Genomic DNA, 14,522 nt, shown 5'->3' with positions numbered 1-14,522 from the left:
GCTCGAATCACTCAGGGACAATAGCTGATCAGGTCAGTGTCGCTCTCAAAATGTCATAGGACAATGATGACAATAATCCTCCAAATTTCTTTGACAAGATTAGTGGTTAATTAGACGTTCTGTGGGGCCATACAACAGGTGAGTGGATAATCCAATAAATCTATGCATAAATCAAGAAAAACAAGCAAATGGAAGAAGTTCAGTCCATAGTTCTAATATGGATTTCATTATTGGTGGCAAAATGTCTTGCTGATTTTACATAAGAACTACCAGCTAATGATTTTCAACTCAACTGCTCTTAGGTCTGTAAATGTTATCCTTTTGTCAGTGACTGGAATTTATTTGCACCATAAAAAGTATTGTAAAATAACATTTTACAGCATCATTATACATGTTCAGCCCATTTCAATGGTCATTCAAAAGCAGTATGCTTCAAGAAAAGATCACATACTCCAACTATGTATTGGGCTTTATCCATTTTCCTTTTTATGAACATGAAGAGAATGTTGTGAGGGGGTGGCGAACCCCTGTTGATACAAATTACAGATTCCATACTATGAATGCACAGGCCATTGCTCAACTTCTGCTCTAATCATCCCCACATATTGTGGAATGTTTATTGGCTCTGAAAATGATAATATTCAGAGCCAAGTCAGATGGTACAGACAGGCTCGGCAGACATTGCCTGAGGGGTATCGTGCTGCGGGCTTCAAGATTTTATTTAAACTGCATATCAAACCTGCTTGTTGGTCTTCAGCAAACAGGAATAAGGGTGGGCACCTGTCAGTGCTTATTCATGTTGTAAAATCATACATATATTGATAAATCTTTAAAAAAAATCACAACTTTTTTCAGAACTCGCAAACCTTCTTTGGTACACTGACACCATCACTTATAAATAATAATTATGAAAACGATTATGAGCAAGAACAGTTTAAGCTCTTTCTTTTGTATCTGTGTTTGACAATATGTTCACAGTAATTAATTCTTATAGCCAAGAAGCTCAGCAAATTAATGCTGGTGCAATGCAGGTCAGGATTGCAGCTTATTGCTCATATAAAACTATTAATTAAAATCCAAAGCACAAAGGTGATAAATGGGCACGGTAGGTGTTCCAAACAGGTCACCTTGTTCTTTAAAACTTCTGACATTAAATCAATTTCGGAAATTGGTTGGATCTCTGACAGCCACACACAACAAGCCAGTGAAGACACTATTTCACGTAAATGAAAGCCCAGGAAATCAGACCAACATGTTAATCATATATTAGAAGCAACTTCTCAGCATTCATCAGGGAATCATGGACACTTTGCCTTCATAACCCGTGTGCCAGGGTGATTCAGAGATGCAACACTTTTGATGAGATGTAATTGACACCTTCTGTGCATGAAGTGTCATGCAAGCAACCGCAAGCGCAATAACAACAGGCTAGCTGTCATCTGTCACTCCTCAGCATGGAGTGTTACACTGAACTGCAGAGACGTTCGGGCTTTTTTTGCACATTAAGTTCCTCTACCTCTCACTCCTGTCAATCATACATCTGAAATTGTTTAAACTTCCCATGTTAAGTTCTGGCCTTTATCAGAGCTGCATGTGTGGAAATACTTATACTAATAACTAATCTAATTTAATAGTGAAAGTGGAATAAAGCTAAAATCCTCTCCCTGCGCTGACACATTTCCCTCTTACTTTAGGCTTTTTTTTTTTTTTTTTTTTTTTTAGCTGTGTTGATATTGTTGGTCTGGAAATGTAAATATACCACACAAAGATAAAAAAAAGAAAACATTTATTAATATTTAATCTAGAGTAATTCCCTGCTGCAAATGAGTGTTTATCCATCTCGCTCTGTCAAAACAGTCACAACTGCTGCCTACATTACCTCTGGAAACTCTGAATAGGAAAACCAGACAGCCCTCTCTGTGCCAATCCTATTTCATACTGTGTAACAAGGATGATTGCACCATGGCAGAAAATGAGTTCAGCACATTCAGCATCGAGGGATGAAAAAAAACAGTCATGGTTTTAATAGTGTTTTTGTGGGGTAGATTAGTAAATCAGATTGGTCTCAGACCTAAAAAAATCATTTAGAAAACGGAAGCCATAATGTACTAACCCTGGCATTTCTTTTTATTTTTCACTCATCAGCTCTTTGCAGGGGTCTGGACCAGAGCAGCAGCTTACAAAACTACCATGCTGAGATCCAGGACTGGATGGTATGTGGTCGTGCCTGGCTCTATCACCCCGCTGTAAACCACTTTACACCTCAGTCAATGCAGTCAACTTTTTTATTAAACCTAAAAATCATGGAAGAAAATGGAAGCTAATTTTAAATTAGTTTGCCGCATCCATGTTTACTTGTGCTTTTGAGGTAGGTTGTAAAGTTTAAGAGTAAGGCAAGAACAGAGACACTCACTCCAACTTTAAATGGGGTGTGAGTCAAGGATGTGTCAAAGATGTGCTATGTGCTGAGAGAAGTATGATGGATCCCATTTCAACATCTTGTTGGACTGGTGGGAGGGACTGGATCCTATGCCACCTGACTACAGGCGAGAGGTGGGGTACACCCTGAACTGGTCACCAGTCAATCGCAGTGCTAACACACAAAGACAGACGACCTCACACACACACACTGACACCAAGGGGCAATGTAGAGGAGCCAGTTAACCTAATGTGCATGTTTTTGGGATTGGGAGTACATGCAAACTCTGTACAGAAGGGCACAGACCAGGATTCGAACCTGGAACCCTATTGCTAACCACTGCACCACTGTGCCACCCCTGTTGAACTCAAATAATAAGAGGTCATCTAAGCATCCAGCCTAGAGACATCATTTCTGTCTGACAAAGGTTCTTTGTTAGAAACACCAGAGTGGTTCCTCTGTTCTTGATCAAGATCAACAGAAATGAGACAGTCTGCTGATGAATTTGTATACCCTGATAGCATCATCAGCACTGACAATGGATTCCCAATACACATCAAGCCCTTGGTTAATAATGAGAAAGGTGTCTTTTGTAGATTGTATCTACATTTACATAATAAACCATGTTAACAAACATGCTGCTCTATACAGCAATGACAGATCTGTATGGCTCTGGAGGCTAAACAAAGGTGAAATATCAAAAGCTGACACCTTCCAAAGAAAATGCCTGCATAAGATCTCCATCTTTTTGTCCATTTAAGATCTCTGCCATGAATATCCTGCAATAAAATCCAACATAGTTTGAACACAGCATGGAGTCCTCATATTGTAGATGAGAAGCTGAGTAAAATGACCTGGAGAAAGATGTTGGCATATTTAACATATAGTTAACAGTGTAGTTAACATATTTAACACCCTATTTTGCATTACAGAGAAGCAGTTTAATACAGCAATATTCATCCTGAATCAAATGTCTGGTGATCGAAATTCTTGAACTTAGTAGATTAACATTGAAGAGTGGAATTATTTATATTTATTTTGTATTTATAAAATAGGTTCAAAAAGCTAGACCAGGCTGGAAAGAGGAACATTTTTACAGTGTAACCATAAATTCTGGGGAGCAAGTGAACAATTTTGACTGCAGGCTAAAGTTGAAAACATATATTCTTAAAATCCTAAAATAATCCTTTATTAATCCCCAGAGTGGAAATTCAGGACTGCATCTTCAAATTCCTCTGCCTACTTTCACTAATCCATTTTGTCAATCATTATATGCTTTATTGTAAGAGGTGGTACTCTATAAGTGCCAATAACTTTGTGTTTACCGCTTATGCATTACTTTCTGTAATGTTCACTGCTTTAGGGAATTACAGAACTACCTTGTCAGGATGTGAGCTTTCTTCAAAGGTAGAGTTTTATCCAGTCATTGATTCATTTATCAGGCTTTGCAGTAGGTACAGTGACTTCAACTGCCGCTCTTCAACCAGGTGACGTTTATAAATCTGTACAATGAACAAAAAGAGGTAATGTGATCTGTTTTGTCTTTGAGGTTACCGAAATAATCTCCCAGCATGTTCATAACTAATCATTTTCCCCTTACAGAGATGGACAGACACTTACAGCTGTGGTTAAAGCTGAGGGATTTTCAACAAAGCCTCAAAGTTGTTCTCTTAAGGGTAAGTAGGAGTGCTTGTTTGTGCCACAAAATCAGAACTCTTTGTTGTGTCGTGTGTTTGCCGTTGGTGTTGCCCAATCTATGAGTAATTACAGCAACGATCCCTGGAAGGAATTGAATGTTTATCACAGAGAAAAAAGGAATAAAAGCTCATGTGGGAAATTCACTGTTAAAAGCTTTCCTATTTGGCAGACGTAGCTGTGAATAGACTCTACTTTGGTGAATAATGTCATATTTTTGACATCAGTGTAGATTTATGACATCACATACACTCTATAGACAAAGGACAGTCCAACTCCTGAAAAACAGCCCTCTAAGGAGGTATGTCTGGATACTTTTGGCTATATAGTGCCTACTTAGCATTGTGCGTCACCCTGTTTGACTAACACAGACCTCACACACCACTGTGCTCACCGCCACTGCCAGGTCACATCATCATTGTGTGAACAGGGTGATGAGAAGAGATGACCTCTGTCATTATGTGAAATGATCATCTCAGCCTACTGACCTCAGATGCCTACTGTATAACATATTGCAGCCTATGGCACAGCCTCACACTTAGCTCTGTGCAACTCCTCCTCCCACCAGGCTGAACGCTCTGCTGTAGGCACAAGCTGTGCCATCTCTACCACGCTGATTATAGGTTAAGCTCATTTTGCCATGAAGGACAGACTGGAGCTGTTCCTGCCCTGCTCGCTTATGTTATGTAATTATGTAACACTCAAGGAAAATATCTGAAGATAGAAGAGATAAAAGAAATTGTTTCCACTCTATTCTTCTATTGTCCACTGTGTGTGGAAGAATACGGCTTGACAGCGGGGGAGGTAAAGCTTCAGGGCTGGGTCAGGAGCTTTGCTTCATGTTTGTGCCTGTAGATATTGTAGACTGTGTGTGTGTGTGAGTGTGTGGAGAGAAGTGGGGGGCTGGGGGTGGGGTTGGGCATCTGTGTCTGTGCCTGTATATACAGTGCTCTGTGTGACTGCACATACTATACGCCTCCGGCCGCATCTCTGCTCTGTCTTCTAATCTCCAACAGGCCTGATGAATGTGAACACAACTGATACCACACTGCCAGCTGTCCCTAATACCTTCTTTTTTCTTACAAAGCAATACTACCCCCAGGGAACATGGGCACAACCACAAATACACATAATGAGATTAACCCCCCCCCCCCCCCCCCCCCCCCCCCAAAAAAAAATGAATTCATTAAGAAAATGGGAAAACTTGTTTGAATTGTGCAACATTACTGATTGAACCAGTAAATAGCATTAGAGGCCTTAACGGCAAATCCATGTTAAACAGAAATGATGCTGTTCATTTTACTGACACTCAGGCCGTAAGTGTTCAACATATGAAAAATTGCTGTCATTTGCTGTGATGTTTAGATTTTTTGTCTCCTCAAGAATTGAAAAAATGAAAAGTAAAACCTGTTCTCTTATTTGTTCTAACCGGCAAAATGGTTTCTCTTGCTGAAAAATAAACATATTGGATTTTGTTTGGCAAGGATGATACAAAAAATGATTGGGTTATAAAAATGATTTATAGTCAAACAGGAGCATGACAGCATCAATACAAAGAGCAATGAAAGGGTCTCCGCTTTAAGTGTGAGTAATAATAAAATATTGGAGAGTGAGTCTGTTTTTTTAATTTGTTTTTCCATTGTGATTTCCAACATAAGTGTTTTCATGAGTGCCCCCTTCAGTTTGGCTAGAATTAAAAAGAGGTACCTTGGTCAATGCTCCTCATGTTCACAAATTCAAACATATCTCACAGAAAACAGAGCTGAATAACCAAAACAGGACAGGCCTTCCTGGAAATACAGCTCAGTGGGAAAAATGGCAAACAACTACAACATTAAAATCAAGTTTTAATCTCTCTTCAAGCAGTCCATTCCTTTGATTTTAATTTGTTTGATTGTGACTTGTCCTGCTCCAGTGCTTCTAGGATAGCATCTCATCCTGCTTTTATAATTCTCGATTTTCAGACCTGATTTCCCAATTAAGTGAGTGGCGATGTCCTATCCACTGATTAAATTTGGCAACCCTAGCCAAAATTGTTGAAACAAGTCGGATGAATTCAGCGGATATGGCAGTTTGGAGGAACTGAACATCTAATTATTCTGTGTTGCTGGTCACTCCAAGCTGCTCTGATGTACCTCGGGCAAACAACTGCTGTCCCTGGAGGGAGAAAAGCTGCTGGAGAGAAGGCAGAGAGCGTCTGCCAGCATGAGTCTGTGGAGCACAGTTTATTCTAATTCCTCTGCAGGACATTAATGAGCCAGGATAGAGGCTGTCTTAATGGGCAGCCAGACAGATTTTAAGTGCCCCGTGGAGTGCAATCCACAGAGGTACGACAACACTGCTGCAAGGCCCAACATATTGTTCTTAGTTTGTGTTTTGCTGTAGTGTTGCTTCTGAGCTGTCCATTACAAAAGCCTCATGCCCAGTAAGCTTTGGACCAAAGTCAAACCAGGCCATCACATATTTTCATATAATTTAGATATTTGACACTGTAAATCAGAGATGAATCCCTCTGATTTACTCTGATTGCTGTCAAAGAACAAACAATACCTTTTCAACTAAGATCTTCCCTCTAATTTTGATCCTTGCCATTTGGACAAAACCAACTAACCTGTGAAAAAGGATAAAAGCTTGTCATTTGGCAGGCAGAAGTGGATAACTATCACCTTCACAAATTCGTAGTCCTTTTAATGACTTTAATGACCTTTTAATGAATTATTTTTGTTTTTTCCTTTTCAGAACACAGTGTCTTTTTACTTTCAGTTACTGAAAGTATTCTCTAAGCTGTTTTGCCTTTTTAGGGCTTTTTCCTGTAAACTGCATGATCTGTATACCATTGCTGCAGGAAAGGCAGCATTTGTATGCAGGAGGGCATAAAATGCAGGTGAAAAACAGCTTTACTAATCTAGTTCTTTTAGAAAACTAATTTTTTTTAATAAAAAAAAAAAATAGTCAGCCATTCTGCACTGTAAAAAGCATAAGTAGCTTGCTGAAATAAAGGCACTGCTTAAAAACCCAGGTATTCTTCAAGTTATAAAAATGCAAACAGGTATTTTGTGTATGCTTGCAACAGCTAGTGTGCAACACGTGCAAACTAGTATATAACACTTTCAGAAGCATTATTGATGGGGCCTCACAAAATATCAGGCTGCGGTGGTGTCACTTTGGGAAACATAGTGGTTTGTCTTTATGACCATCAGGATTGACCCTATAAAGGCTGCTTCCCATTCCTGTAGTGGTTTGGCTTTCTGTCACTTTGATCATAGCGAAAGTGGTTCTTGGGTTTGAATCCCTGCATTTTCAGCAGATATGGGAGAACTGTATGTTTGAGTGTCATGAGTGTCTGTACTACTTCAGTCATATGTTCCTATATGAACCTGCACTTAATACTGAGGGTTGTTCAGATATATGGAGTATCTATTGTGCTGTATATGATAAAGCCGATCTTTTATTCTCCAGTCTGCTACTTCGGCCCTCTGTTGCCTAAGGCTGGACAACTCCATGACTGAATCTGCAGTTACCTTCAAAGGAAAACCTACAGCATATACTGAGAAGACCAAACATCAAAAGATCAAACACCAATGACTTTTGTCCAGTAGAATGGAGGTTCAAAAACCTGTGAGCTTTCAGTGTTGGTGGACGTGCTTTACACACACCCACACGCTGCCCTCTGTTTCTAAATCTACGCTGCCTTGTCAATAGCCTTCAAAACAGTTGTGCAAAGTCTAATCCCTCCGTCTTGTCAGGCTTTATACACGTTATTACCCTGTGCAATCATGTGTGAAATGCTGCCGAGCACCTTTCTTGCTGATGAACATGCAAACTCCATGTGTCGACATGCAACACCTGCATTTCTACAAGATGTTCTGTGCATGTGCGGTATGAGGACAGCGTTTCCTATTTAATATCCTAGGTGAGGGAAAGGGTAATATCTGGTACCACTTCCCAGTACATGTTTATTGTCACTGAAAATGTTTTGATTAATAACTTGTTTATTAAATCTTATTAATGTGCTGCTCTAGTGCACATTACAAATCATTTTTGTGTGGGAATGGCAGCATGTGCATGGCCATGTAGCTTGATTTCCCTTTGCATTTCTTTCTAATTTTTATTGGTTCATTAATAAAGAGTTGCTCCACTTTACACATTCCTTTTACGGCATTCTTTGACCTTGTTCCTTATTCTAGTCCATTTTACGCTGTAACTCATGAGCTCCTTTGGCAGGACTGCAGCCACATCATGTGTGTATTTCCCCTGTGCACTGTGTATTGTATGGTCAATGAGAGTAACGTGAATGCAGAGTGAAATGACAAGCTTCCATAAATGAGAACTGGATGCTATTTGCTGACATGGCCAGACTGAGCAGACCCTAAATATACACATGGTCAGAGAGCAGCGCAACAGAAGCATGCTAACACCCGTGTGAGAAACAGCTGGGGACACATGGCTTCATTGCATGCGATCACTCTGTATAGGCTGAGAAACGGGCACCAGGTGTTGCTGCCATCATATATGTAGACTGTGGAGCAGATGAACACAAAATATTGAACACAAATAGTTAATTCAGCTGAGGAATCTACACCTGTGCATGTTTTATTGTATTTCCCAGATATTTGGAAATACTGTATTTTCCCTGATGAATAGACTGACAGCCCTGCAGCGACCAGAGGTTTGGGTTAGTCTCTGTATAATGTCTCAAATACAAGTGTATGTGTTGATCAAAAAAAGTATTACATGGTAATTCCATATGAATAATTACACAAAAAATGACAGTAACAAATATTCTCTGTCCTTTTTTCAGACACAGTGGCTTTATTGTAAAATATGAGTGTGAAAGAACACATGTTTTCCCAGTAAGGCTGATGTCATGATGGGTGTCAGCATGTTGTAACTGGACTAGTCAGAAATTCCAGGGACAGTCAGGTTGATGTGTCATGACACACAAGTAAGGGCTTCAAACAGAAGCCAAGACCTTTGGCACTGTTACTGTGCTGTGCAAGATTTCCTAGTGAAACTACTGAGAGTCCCTGGTAACTACACACATATATAAGCACAGAACATTGTAATATTGTTATTAGCATGTCTCACATGCATATTTTAGTTATGCCATGCAAAACCAAATGCTTATAACAACCCTAATAAGCCACCATTGTCTCATTAATGGTCAGTAGTGGAACATGGGTTGAAACAAAGAGTTGTTCTATTTCTAGAGTTGCTGGTGAACCTGTGCTGGTCGAGAGAACAACCTCTACCACTGCATCTTTTTTTTATTTTTATTTTTTTGCCACGAAGGTTTTCTTGGTAGGTGTAAGAAATGAGAACATACATTTAATTTGGAATCAAGCTTTGCTTTTCTCAAGCCAGCGCCCCCTTTTTTGTGCAATTCTGTGGACAAGTTGTTATTTTCTGTCTGGAAGGTAGTGTACGACTCCCCAGGGTCACCAGTAAAAGTGTTCTGTCAGACTTCGCTTTAGAAAACACACACTGCTTTTTGTTCTATCCCTCAACCAAATCCATCTCTTTTTTTAGTCTTCATATATTTTATTTCTTTATTTTTAATGTGCACAATAGGAGAGTACATGTATTTTTTATGAAAAAGTGAATTTAATTTGCATTTATCGGCTGGAGTCTCTGAATCTAAATTATAATTGGACCTTGAGCGGCAGCGGCTTTGCTCATCGGTTGAGAGAAAATCTCTCCATGCCCCCTCTGCTATCTCAGCGCCCAAATGCTCATCATGAGGATTATCAGCAATTCTTTTCATCAAGCACACTGACACTGACTCTCCTTTCTACCCCAGCTCACACTGCCTCTCTGCAGCATGCAACATAGATTTCCCCTTACTTCCACCATGCTGCTCCACACAGCGACCCAGGCAGAAAGATGGCAATCTCCCTCACTGCTGCTCCCAACCTGATCAGCATGGAAATTGGTTCATCTCTGTCAAGCTTATGTGCATGCTTTCAAGTGCCTCTCAGATGTACATCTGACACTGTTGACCAATCAGCCTCAGAGGAAAAAGCAAGTGAAAGTGGCATCATTATGTTGTGTTTTACCTCATTCAGAGACTTCAGTGTGAGTCTGCTATTCCCAGCACATGCGGCAGAAGGACTCCCATTCATTCTAGAAATCCTGTTTTTGTCCCTTGTGTGTGTTGTTCCCCACTTCCTCTTCCTTGTCCCTTGTCGAAAGAGAGGCACCATTCAAAGCATCCCTTTCTTTTATTCTGCCGTGCCAGCTGACACCCGCCTTCATGCCTTGGATTGATGGAGATTAAAAAAAAAAGAAAGAAGGGAATTTAAAGCAAAGAGAGGACACAGCCTCCCAGGGTTTATTTTCCTCCCTTTCCTTCTCTCCTCTTCTTGCGTTCACACCAGCCCAAACAGGCGCATGAGAGGAGACGTCAGAGTGGCAGCGATGTATGCGCTCTTCACCTCTTCTTTTTCTTGCTCTGCCTCCCTCCTCCTCTCCTCCTTACCTCTCTTTGTATCTCTCTCTGTGCGCGGCTCGTTGCTTCACACAGGAGCAGGCTGCTCTGTCGTGACGGGTGAGACGGTTCTACGCGTGCAGAGGCATCTACGAAGGTGCTTATGTTGGGGGACTAAAGTAGCCTCTTAGCTGAGATTGAGACCACCCTCCCCTCCTCCCTTCCAGAGATGGGCTTTCTAATGGCATGTACCATTAAAGCTCGGAGCAGGGTGGGCTGCAGCACTGAAAGGAGAGAGGGGGAGAGATAGAAAAGGGAAGGGGAAGTTGTTCAGAGGGAGGGAGAGGGGGATAGAAGGACAGAATGGAGGGAGAACGAGGGGAAGAGGAGGTTTTGAAAAAGAAGATGTGGTGAAAGACAGAAAAGAAAAAAGGGTCCAGTCTCATTGCATAATAACTGTACAGTCAGTTAACTATGTTTAAGTAAGTGACACATTGTACAAGCTGTAATAAACAAGCTACTGTGTCAGTTTTCTCTGCACATGACCTCACTGTACAGATCCTACATCCCTTGTGAAGACGTTCAAAGACAACAGCTTGGACATACGCAGAATCAACGTATAAGACAAGAACATATGTTGGTTTTGGCAGTAGTGAATTAATTCTGGAAGAGCTGCAATTGTGTCACAGATAAAGCATGCCCTCATGCTTGACTGACTGCACAATAGCACACATGCAGAAACATATTGTGGAAATTGGGTGGAATGAAAAAAAATAACTACAAGCACAGACAAAAGTCATTTTGTTATGGATGACAGAAAATCTAAAGTCCAAAGCATATATTTTAAGATAATACCCTAACTTCAATGATTGGCAGAAACTACCCTGGTGCCAATTCCACCACAGCATTTCCATCCCCTAAAAAATGCACCATTTAATTTCAGGCGTCACCGAATAAAGAGCCTGTCTGCTGTGGAGGTGAGACAGCGTCTGGTGTAAGGATCAAAAACCATCATCTCTGCCAGCTCACCTCCTCTGAGCCCAGAGACCAGACCTCGCTCTCAGAGAAGCTCAGCCAGGCCAGAGACACAAGGAAGAAAAGTGTCCCGCTCAAGAGAACCGCAGTCCTGGACATTACACTGCGCAAAACAAGACCAGAGACGGAGAAAAGACGGTGTATCACATGTATGAAAATGAACCAGCTCCTACACAGACATCTCTACACATTAGTGTTTTTAATTATGTTTGTTATATGAAAGCTCACAGACAATTTTTCATTTTGCCCTTACAGTATGATGAAAAATGCAGGCAGCAGCCAAGAGGGAATTGAAAACACTAAATTGCTGTGAAGAGCACAGCCGCTGATATGATGGTGTGTGTGTGCGTGTCTGTGAGCCTGGATAACCTGAAGTAAAGTCGTCAGATGATCTAGCGACTGCTTGCTACATTTTGCTGCAAAGTGCCATGTGGTATTTTGAGTTGGCTTGAACTCTCATGACTAGAGTTGCTGAATCAAAAGGCACATGAGTGTGACACCGGCATTCAACAGAACGATTTACTGGAAAGGATGAGTGTTGCACGGTGGCTTCATCAGTGATGGGGAAAAAAGAAAAAAGATTCTTTGAGGGTCGGGGCAGCGTTTAGAGTCACATCTGATCAGAGTGTTGTGTTTGAAATTTGAACTATATTACCACATAGCATATATATATATATGTGTGTGTGTGTATAACAGCAACCAATCATCAAAACAGATTTAAATGTACTGGTAGATGCATTTTTATTTACTTCAAACAAAGCCAGGGTAGCTGTTCCCCCTTCTTCCAGTCTTTCAGTTAAGTTAAGCTTACCAGCTGCTGATTATAGCTTCATATTTACTCCCCAGACAAAGATATGAGAATAGTACTGATCACATCTAACTCTGCCACTAAGTGAATAAACCATATTTCTGCAAGGTGTCAAACACTATTCCTTTAAGACTTTTACCACATTAAAAAAAAAAAAAAAAAATCTGGAAATCAGTTTCAACTCCGCTTTTGTGGGGAGGTTTTATGCTCTCACAAGCAGGTCAGGTGTGCAGGAGACCCAAATGACCCATCAGTGCGAACATGAGCTCCTGTGTGCTTGATATATGAATCCTTTCAAACACGCTTGTGTTAAGGGCTATAAATAAATTTGACTTGACTATTCAGTGTGTGAACAGAACATGATTACACACACAGTGCCTGTTCTGACATACAGTGTGGGCACTCAGTCAAGGTCATGTGTGCTTGGTTATTATATCAAGAATCAATCTTAAGACTTGATCGTCGGATTTATCTGCTGCTGTCAATCCTTTCTGAGGACAGTGAGCTATTTGTACAAGTCACACTTGAACAAATGAGGTCTCCACATATGTGCGTGGGTTTAAAGTACACCATATATGTCTTAAATCTTTCAGAGCTCTATCATGACTGTGGGTGGTGCCTCTTTCCCTTTCGGAGGAGTATGATTTTTTTCCCACAAGCCATCTGGTGCATCTTTTCAGGCCTAATAAGAGGGACAAAGTGAGGCATTGGAGTTCAGCAGATGATAGATATGGGAGCTGAGTTGGCCAACACACACACACACACACACAGGACAAGGGCAACAGATGGAAGGGGCCCCGATATGCTGCCGGTGCTGGAGCCAGGCCCGGTGGGCAAGCCCCAATGGCTTCATTGGGGGTCCATTGATATTTAATCTTCAGACAGACTTTGTTTGAAGTGGAAAGTTGCTTCCACAGAAATTAATTCTTCTTTAACTACACATTGGATTGGATTGAAATAAAAACACATTCTTTTGGTGGACAATAAGGGGAGTTATGATCTATTTCGAATCGCAAAAAATCAAATTCAAATGAAAGCATTCATCAGTCAGCATCACTGAAACAGATGCACTTGATTCAGTTAGTGTTAAAAATGTTTGTCATTTTCCTACTACTGTGTTCTAATCTCTATATACAGTCTTATACCTATAAAGCCTTGACCAATCCTTCATCGGAAATGTTCATTACCCCCCCATACTGTCCATGCAACACAAACTACTACTACTGAATATTGTAGTATCTAAATTTGAATCACATGCAAAAGACTAAATACTCAAAAACACACTTTTATTCACAACAGTGTCATTTTACTGCTGCTAAACTTGTGCAAAGCAAACTACATCAAACAAAAGCTGCAAACAATTTGCAAGGAAAAAATTTTCAAGTATCCCATGTCAAAAGCTTTTTGAATTCAGTCCACAGTGCTCAACACAATTGTGTTTTTTCATATCTTTCAAGATGGCCTGGAGGTACAGACTTGCCAGGGATGAGGAACGACAGAGCGAGAATGGAAAAGCGTAGTGTCAGCCCTGTGTCAGACCCAATTATGCTTTTTTCTCCAAACTGCATAAAAAAGAGTGCAAATATGCATGTTTGTGACCAAGAAAACAGTTTGTATATACAGATTGTGGCAGTTTGTCGCTGTTTTCCAAAATATCTGACTCGTATGTGTGTCTGAATAGGACACACAGGACAACAAACTCTGCCTGGTGTGGATGAATGACACGAGATTGTATGTGATGGTTATAAAGAACATTACACTGATACATGGGCAGGTGGACGGTCCAGGAACTGCTCGTGTTATAGTTTCCCTGTGTCTACTGCCTTGGACTGTATCATTACTTTGAGGTGAGTGTGTTGCCAGGTGACCCCCACAGGTAGTCCCCAAGACTGATGGATAGTGAAGGTGCAATGGCCCCATTTTCTGATAACAAATGAGTGGCCTTCCAGAAGCCAACATTAGAGAACAGCTGTGGAAATGAGAGTAAACTTTATCATTTGAATAAAATATTGTTGCTTCCCGTAAAAGAAGAAATAGGTTCTCTGTTCTCTAGAGTTTCCTTAGTAGCAGTGAAAGAAAGGAGCTTATTAAAAGTATTAGAATTTTCTGGTTTGCTACTTATGTCCTGGGTGGGGAAC

The 14,522-nt window shown here is 40.7% G+C and overlaps 1 protein-coding gene across 1 annotated transcript in view; it reads right to left on the bottom strand.

Moving 5' to 3' along the window:
* Window positions 1-10,683, bottom strand: part of b3gat1a (beta-1,3-glucuronyltransferase 1 (glucuronosyltransferase P) a) — a 69,452-nt gene extending 58,769 nt beyond the window's left edge. The window contains exon 1 of the mRNA XM_046390428.1: window positions 10,171-10,683. The gene's annotated coding sequence lies outside the window, so the exon portion shown is untranslated. The remainder of the gene's footprint in view (window positions 1-10,170) is intronic.
* Between the last annotated feature and the right edge of the window lie 3,839 nt (window positions 10,684-14,522).

Source organism: Scatophagus argus, chromosome 5 (genome assembly GCF_020382885.2).
Source record: "Scatophagus argus isolate fScaArg1 chromosome 5, fScaArg1.pri, whole genome shotgun sequence".
NCBI lineage: Eukaryota > Metazoa > Chordata > Actinopteri > Scatophagidae > Scatophagus > Scatophagus argus.
Note: the sequence above shows the minus strand (reverse complement) of the source record. Positions and strands in the feature narration are given on the sequence as shown.